The following is a 9,094-nucleotide window of genomic DNA, read 5'->3' on the forward strand; positions in this document are numbered from 1 at the left end:
TGGTATATCTGTTTTGGAGGGAGATGACTGCACTACCTTCCTTCCACTGATCTTCCTGATGGTCACCCATTCCCTATCTGCCTGTGTAACCTTAACCTGCGGTGTGACCAACTCACTAAGTGTGCTATTCATGACATCCTCAGCATCGTGGATGCTCCACAGTGAATCCATCCGCAGCTCCAGTGCCGCAATGTGGTCTGTCAGGAGCTGCAGCTGGATACACTTCTTGCACATGTAGTCGTCAGGGACACTGGGGAGCGCCCATGACTTCCCACGTAGCACATGAGCCTCTAACAAAGCAGGCACTTTTTAGCATGCTCCCATCAGTCGTGAAGGGTTAGGAGTCATCACCTCCTGCATGAGGAGGCTGGGGCGTTGGAGCTTCTGGGTCCTGAGTTTAAAATAATGATGCTGGCGGAGCATCAAGCTTTGGCTCAGGCTATGGGAAGCTGTATCAGATAGTGTGCTGGAGATCGTGGCTCAGAGTCCACTGGCAGCACGCACAGTGTGATGGATGGTTTAACAAAACTGCAGGTTACCATGGAGTATACAGCAGCTTCTGTAACATTGTTGCAGAATGGGCAGTCTGCATATCCTTCATCGGTGGTTAGACTGCAGTCAGTAAGGGCGTATTCTGCCAGACTGTTTCTTCTGGCTTCAGCAGGCTTGATGAGTTGCAGAAAAGCAGCGCCTGGGGCTTCTGATGTCACTGGAACTATTAGATTTGTTTTCTTATAGATCAGTGACCATGCGGAGGCAGTGCCAAGTACTAATGTTATGGGAGGCATGTGCACAGCTGATGGTGCTGTTTATCGATCTGCAGAAATGAGTATCTTTTTGCCAGTATTCAATGCCTCCACGTGTGGTAGGAAAGAGGCAGGGATAGGCTGCTTGTGCAGCAACACAAGTTATGCAGCCTACAGCAGGTCCAATGTGGGACCCACCTGCTGAGAGATTCTAGCCATCTTAATCCCTGCTAGACTGCAGCGGCCAAGTACTGCACACTCCTGCCACTCAAGTAGCACCAGGTTAGGTTGAGGTGTTCACTGGCACCAATGGAAAGCAGGAAGTAGGCACGTGCCAATGATTATGCTGGCATTATGCTTGTGGGTGCAGGTATTGTTTGTGGAATGATCTAGAAGTTGCTTTCTTAAGGTTGCATTAATGGGAACTTGGTGAATTGCTGCATTTAGACAAGGGACTTTGGATTAATGCAGTGTGTCACCAATCGGAGAAGTGAATATTTCCTTGCATGACATACAATCTGCTCGTCGGGAATGATTTTCTTCCCTATAAACTCAGGTGGTGGTATTGAGCAAAGGAGCTATCAATAATAGGAGGAGGCCATTTAGCCCTTCAGGCCTGTTCTGTCATTCAATGAGATCATGGCTGATCTGTGACCTAACTCCATATACCTGCCTTTGCCCCATATCCCTTAATACCTGTGGTTAACAGAAATCTATCAATCTCAGATTTAAAATTAACAATTGATCTAGCATCAATTGCTGTTTGCGGAAGAGAGTTCCAAACTTCCACCACCCTTTGTGTGTAGAAATGTTTCCTAATTTCACTCCTGAAAGGTCTGGCTCTAATTGTTAGACTGTGCTCCCAGTCCTAGACTCATCATCATAGGCAGTCCCTCGGGATCGAGGAAGACTTGCTTCCACTCTTAGCATGAGTTCTTAGGTGGCTGTACAGTCCAATACGAGAACCACAGTTTCTGTCACAGGTGGGACAAATAGTCGTTGAGGGAAAGGGTGGGCAGGGAGCCTGGTTTGCCGCACACTCCTTCCGCTGCCTGCGCTTGATTTCTGCATGCTCTCGGCGACGATACTCGAGGAGCTCAGCGCCCTCCCGGATGCACTTCCTCCACTTAGGGCGGTCTTTGGCCAGGGACTCCCAGGTGTCAGTGGGGATGTTGCGCTTTATCAGGGAGGCTTTGAGGGTGTCCTTGTAACGTTTCTTCTGCCCGCCTTTGGCTCGTTTGCCGTGGACGAGTTCCGAGTAGAGCGCTTGCTTTGGGAGTCTCGTGTCTGACATGCGAACTATGTGGCCTGCCCAGCGGAGCTGATCAAGTGTGGTCAGTGCTTCAATGCTGGGGATGTTGGCCTGGTCGAGGACGCTAATATTTGTGCAGGATCTTGCGGAGACATCGCTGGTGATATTTCTCCAGCGACTTGAGGTGTCTACTGTACCTGGTCCACGTCTCTGAGCCATACAGGAGGGCAGGTATTACTACGGCCCTGTAGACCATGAGCTTGGTGACAGTTTTGAGGGACTGATCTTCAAACACTCTTTTCCTCAGGCGGCCAAAGGCTGCACTGGCAGACTGGAGGTGGTGTACCCAACCAGTGGAAATAGTTTCTCAACCCTATCTGTTCCCCTTAATATCTTGAAAACTTTGATCAAATCACCCCTTAAACTTCAAGATTCCAGGGTATACAACCCTAGTTTGTGTTATCTCGCCTCATCATTTAACACTTGGGGGCTGATTTTCAGCAAGGCCTCCACCCGCCCAAGTGCCACCAAGGTACTGAATAGTACTCTGGGCGGGATATTCATTAAGAAGGTCCCTCAGTGGGCGGCAAATGGAAGACGTACACCGCCAATCTGGTTGGCCGTGAGCGGGAGGTCACGTTCTTGGCGGCAGAGACGCTTTGCCGCCCAAGTGCCGCCAAGGATGGAGTCGGGGCCCACGGAGGGGAAACAAAACAACAAAAATTTTAAAAAGTATCCGAAGACCATCAGGGGACCCCATCCAGGTCAGTCGCTGTTGGATTAAAAAAAAGTATTAAAATGTTCATTTACCTTTTTTTGTCAGGTTCTTCATACTCACGGTCGAGGACAGACCAGCCTGCAGCCAGCGATCCACCCCCGTTCTGCCGCCGAGTCCCGCCCGCAGAAATCTGGGAGCTCGGCAGGCAGGAGCTCAGTTGCGCTACTCGGCCGTCCGCTGACGTCAGCGGGGGCGGTTCCTGGTGGCTCTCCCCTCCCGCCCGCTCCTGGCCACCCCGAAAGTGGCACTGGGCGGATCTTCAGGAGGAATGTCGGCGGCAGCGGACGGTGAGGTGCTGAAAATCGGCCCCTTGAAGTACAGGTGTCGTTCTGGTAAACCTACGCTGCACTCCCTCCAAGGCCAATGTATCCTTCCCAAGGTGGGGCATCTAGAACTGCTCACAGTACTCTCTAACCTTTACAATCACTATTACTTCCAAAAGGGAGATACAGGGGTACCCCCAATGAGCACCTATAGTCTGGTGGGAAGGGCAGAAAAATAGCAGTTCCACAACAAATGGCACAAAGGCAGATGTGAAAGTATTTAGCAACAGCAAAATAAACACCAAGATGGGGTCACAACTAAGGTTTCTGCCTACGCTACCACTCTGATTGTTGGCCTCATTACATTTTCTTCTGCTTTTAGTCCAGCTCCCAACCCCGGATGCTTCTTTTTATACTGCCAAGAACATCAACTGGTGCTAACGAGATGGAACTGGCATGAAATAGGACTTTCTGTCCTATCCTCTCCTACAGTACTGTCCATCCCAAAAATGGATATGCCCATCCAAAAATGTTCCTGTCTGCCAGAAATGCTAGTGGAAAATGGGGCAGGTGCTAAACTGAGCAGAGCAGAGTTCCTGTCCACTTCCCACTACCCAGTTTGATTTCTTCGCTCTCTCGCTATTCCACCAGGATATTCTTCGCCTCCTCGCCACCCTGTATTTTGAAAAATAAAATCACTCGGGGTCGGCCCTATTACCTCATTTCTTACTGATACATTTTTTTAAATGTGTTCTTGAGAGTCAGCGTCACTGGCAAGGCCAGCATTTATTGCCCATCCCTAATTGCCCTCAAGAAGGTGGTGATGAGGCGCGGCCTGGAACTGCTGCAGTCCGTGTGGTGAAGGTGCTCCCACAGTGCAGTTAGGGAAGGAGTTCCAGGATTTTGACCCAGCGATGATGAAGGAAGGGCCGATATATTTCCAAGTCAGGATGGTGTGTAACTTGGAGGTGATGGTGTTCTCATGCACCTCCTGCCCTTGACCTCCTCAGTGGTAGAGGTCGTCTATTTGAGAGGTGCTGACAAAGGAGCCTTGACGAGTTGCTGCAGTGCATCTTGTAGATGGTACACACTGCAGCCACGGTGTGCCGGTGGTGGAATTTAAGGTGGTGGATGGGGTGCCAATCAAGCGGGCTGCGTTGTCTTGGATGGTGTCGAGCTTCTTGAGTGATGCTGGAGGTGCACCCATCCAGGCAAGTGGAGAGTATTCCATCACACTCCTGATTTGTGCCTTGCAGATGAGGGAAAGGCTTTGGGGAGACAGGAGGTGAGACACTCGCTGCAGAATACCCAGCCTCTGACCTCTTGTAGCCACAGTATTGACTCTGTCCAGTTAAGTTTCTGGTCAATGGTGACCCCCAGGATGTTGATGGGGAATTTGGCAATGGTAGTGCTGTTGAATGCCAAGGTGCAGTGGTTAGCCTATCGCTTGTTAGAGCTAGTCCTTGCACTTGTGTGGCGCAAATGTTACTTGCCACTTAATCAGCCCAAGCCTGAATGTTGTCCAGGTCTTGCTGCATGCGGGCATGGACTGCTTCATTATCTGAGGAGTTGTGAATGGAACTGATAAGAAATAGGAGCAGAGTAGACCATGTGGCCTAATAAGATCATGGCTAATCTGATCTTGGGCTCAGCTCCACTTCCCTGCCTGCTTCCCATAACCCTTTATTCCCCTATCGCTCAAAAATCTGTCTATCTCCACCTTAAATACATTCAATGACCCAGCCTCCCTCCACATCTCCCTGGGACAGAGAATTCCACAGATTTACAACCCTCAGAGAAGAAATTCCTCCTCATCTCAGTTTTAAATGGGCGGCCCCTTATTCTGAAACTATGCCCCCTAGTTCTAGATTCCCTCATGAGCGGAAACATCCTCTCTGCATCTACCTTGTCAAGCCCCCTCATTATCTTTTATGTTTCAATAAGATCACACCTCATTCTTCTGAACTCCAATGAGTATAGGCGCAACCTATCTTCTTAAGTCAAACCCTTCATCTCAGGAATCAACCTAGTGAACCTTCTCTCAACTGCCTCCAGTGCAAGAATATCCCTCCTTAAATAAGGAGACCAAAACTGTACGCAGTACTCTAAGTGTGGCAACTTGTATAGTTGTAGCAGGACTTCTCTGCTTTTATACTCCATCCCCCTTGCAATAAAGGCCAACATTACATTTGCCTTCCTGATTATTTGCTGTACCTGCATACTAACGTTTTGTATTTCATGCACAAGGACCCCCAGGTTGCTTTGTACTGCAGCATTTTGTAATTTTTCTCCATTAAATAATTTGCTTTTATTTTTTCTGCCAAAGTGGATAACCTCACACTTTCCCACATTATACTCCATCTGCCAAATTTTTGCCCACTCACTCGCCCACTCACTATGCAATCATCAGAGAACATCCCCACTTCTGACCTTATGATGAAGGGAAGGTCATTGATGAAGCAGCTGAAAATGGTTGGACCAAGAACACTGCCCTGAGGAACTCCTGCAGTGGTGTCCTGGGGCTGGGATGATTGACCTCCAACCACCACAACCATCTTCCTTTGTGCTAGGTATGACTCCAGCCCAGTGGAAAGTTCCCTGCCCCCCCACTCCCTCCCCCCACCCGATTCCCATTGACTTCAATTTCACTCAGGCTCCTTAATGCCACACTCTGTCAAATGCTGCTTTGATATCAGGAGCAGTCACTATCACCTCACCTCTGGAATTCAGCTCCCTTGTCCATGTTTGGATCAAGGCTGTAATGAGGTCTGGAGCCGAGTGGTTCTGGCAGAACTCAAAACTGAACATCAATATACCTCTAGCCAGAGTTTCTTATTCTCAATGCTTCCATTCGTGTATGTATGCTTAATAATCCTTTAACTTTGTTTCCTGATTGTTTAGTCTCTCTCTCCTTTACCTTCATTTACTTTCTCCTTTCATCTTGCTCACCCCTCTTGATTACATTTCGAGCTCTTTAAAGTCTCAGCAACCTCACCTCCTTATCTAGTTGTGATGAATCTCAGTTCTGTATATTGATAGCTAGTCTTTCAGCAGCCACCAGCCAGGTTGAAAACGGCCCATCTCTCCCTTACCAACATGCTTTACCCCAAAACACTCATGGCTTTAAAGCCAAAATCTTTTACTGCATTGGTTGACTAACCACTCATTTCTTCTCATAATTCTATTTGTGAGCTGTCTAACGGACTGGACCTGAGGATGTGAAAAGCGCTATATAAGGGCAAGTTTGTTCTTTAATAACTCAGGGAATGCAGCTTTACAACTCCTTCAATTTTCAGGCATTATGTTGACAGTTTGTCTTACTATTAGAACTGCTGAGGTGATTTTCTGCTGTGCTTCAAAAGACAGCATTGATAGCTGGGTGGGTGCAGCAGCATTGAAATGGTAATGCCTTGGGATTCCCTCATGGCTTAACCAGTTAACAGGATGAATAGCTGAGCTACACAGACTGGGAGTACCTCAACATCAACCCCCAATCTTTCCGGAGTGAGTTGATCTCAGCCAGGTTGGTAGTTCGGAGTGCAATGATTATCTTCAGTACCTCTGGGCTAAGGAGGGAAAAATCCGTCGGGGTTTGTGCTCCTGATGAAACTACCTGTCTGTGGATATTGGGCAAAATCTAGAGCAACTGTATAACTGGAGTCTTTTGAAATGAAGTCTTGTTGTCCAATATGTGTAACCTTCACTATAATCACATGGATACACCGGTTAAAGTGAAGTATTGTCAGTGACTACCAAATATTTTCCATCCATCTGACTTTTTTCACCCCTCTGAGTCAGAAGGTTGTGGGTTCAAGTCCTGAGACCTGAGCACAAAAATCTAGGCTGACACTCCAGTGCATCACTGAAGGAGAGCTCCATTGTCGGAGGTGCCGTCTTTCGGATGAGGTGTTAAACCGAGGCCTGGTCTGCCCCCTCAGGTGGACGTAAAAGATCCTGTGGCATTATTTCGAAGAAGAGCAGGGGAGTTATCCTGGCCAATATTTATCCTTCAATCAACATCACTAGAAACAGATTATCTGGTCGTTACTGAATTGCTGTTTGTGGGAACTTGCTGTGCGCAAATTGGCTGCCGCATTTCCCACACTACAGCAGTGACTTTAAAAAAATGTATTTAATTGGCTGCAAGCACTTTGGGATGTCTGGTGGTCATGAAAGGTGCTATAGAAATGCAAATCCATTCTTTTCCTTGGTTTTCTGCCCTTACAAATTGCTGCTGTATGGTTCAGAGAACCCCACTAGAATATCCACTCCATGTGTGAATCAAAGCAGTGCCATCGGGTGTTTTGATCACAGGAGAAAAACCTGATGCTGTCTTACCTGAATCCACTTCTGGTCAGGGTTGCGGAATGGTGATCAGGAGCAGAAACTGTCCCCTCCCCTTCCCTTCCCCTCCTTCCCCTCTTTCCCCCCCGCCTTCCTTCCCTCTCCCTTCTCCCTCCTCCCTCTTTCCCCCTCCCACCCCCCAGGAATATTTGATGGTTGCAAAGCTACCACACTAACTCATCGCAGACCAGAGATTGATCTTCGTTCTCGTGTCTGGGTAAGCTACATAACCAGGTGAGCTACATCATCATCATCATCATCATAGTCAGTCCCTCGAAATCGAGGAAGACTCGCATCCATTCTAAAAGTGAGTTCCCAGGTGACTGTACAGTCCAATGCAGGAATTGCAATCTCTGTCACAGTTGGGATAGACAGTGGTTGAAGGAAAGGGGTGGGTGAGGAGTCTGGTTTGCCGCACGCTCCTTCCGCTGCCTGCGTTTGGTTTCTGCATGCTCTCGGCGACGAGACTCGAGGTGCTCAACGCCCTCCCGGCTGCTCTTCCTCCACTTAGGGCGGTCTTTGGCCAGGGATTCCCAGGTGCCGCTGGGGATGGTGCAGTTTCTCAAGGAGGGTTTGAGGGTATCCTTGAAATGTTTCCTCTACCCACCTGGGGCTCACTTGCCGTGTAAGAGTTCTGAGTAGAGCGCTTGCTTCGGGAGTCTCATGCCGGGCATGCGGACGATGTAGCCCACCCAATGGAGCAGGTCGAGTGTGGTCGGTGCTTCGATGCTGGGTATGTTGGTCTGAACACTGACGTCGGTGCGTCTATCCTCCCAGTGGATTTGCAGGATCTTGCGGAGGCAGCATTGGTGGTACTTCTCCAGCACTTTGAGATGTCTGCAGTATATGGTCCACGTCTCTGAGCTATATAGAGTGGGTATCACTACTGCCCCATAGTTTGGTACCAGATTTGAGGTCCTAGTCTTCAAGCACACTCTTCCTCAGGCGACCGAAGTCTGCGCTGGCACACTGGAGCCGGTGTTGGACCTTGACATCAATGTCTGTCCTTGTTGATAGTGGGCTCCTGAGTAATGGAAAATGGTCCACGTTGTCCAAGGCCGTACCGTGGTTTTTGATGACTGGGGGTGGCAGGGGAGTGATGTGTGGCAGGGTCAGGTTGGTGGCGGACCTTTGTCTTATGGATGTTTAGTGTAAGGCCTATGCTTTCGTACGTATTGGTGAAGATGTTAACAATGGCTTGGAGGTCAGCCTCTGAATGTGCGCAGACTCGAGCGTCGTCCGCATACTGTAGTTCGGCGACAGAAGATAGGACAACCTTGGATCTAGCCTGGAGACGGCGAAGGTTGAACAGGTTTCCACTGGTTCTATAGTTTAGTTCCACTCCAGCGGGGAGCTTGTTGAGAGTGAGATGGAGCATAGCATCAAGGACGATCGAGAAAAGCGTTGGTGCGATGACGCAGCCCCTGCTTGACCCCAGTCTGGACATAGATTGGATCTGTGATGGATCCATTGGTCAGGATCACGGCTTGCATGTCATCGTGGAGCAGGCCGAGGATGATGACAAACATTTGGGGGCAGCCGAAACGGAGGAGGATGCTTCATATTCCCTCACGGTTGACAGTGTTGAAGGCCTTTGTGAGGTCAAAGAAGGCCATGTACAAGGGTTGGTGCTGTTGCCTGCATTTCTCTTGTAGTTGTTGCATGGTGAAGATCATGTCCGTTGTACCCCTTAGTGGACTGAATCCACATT

The sequence above is a fragment of the Pristiophorus japonicus genome, chromosome 16, assembly GCF_044704955.1.
Source record: "Pristiophorus japonicus isolate sPriJap1 chromosome 16, sPriJap1.hap1, whole genome shotgun sequence".
NCBI lineage: Eukaryota > Metazoa > Chordata > Chondrichthyes > Pristiophoridae > Pristiophorus > Pristiophorus japonicus.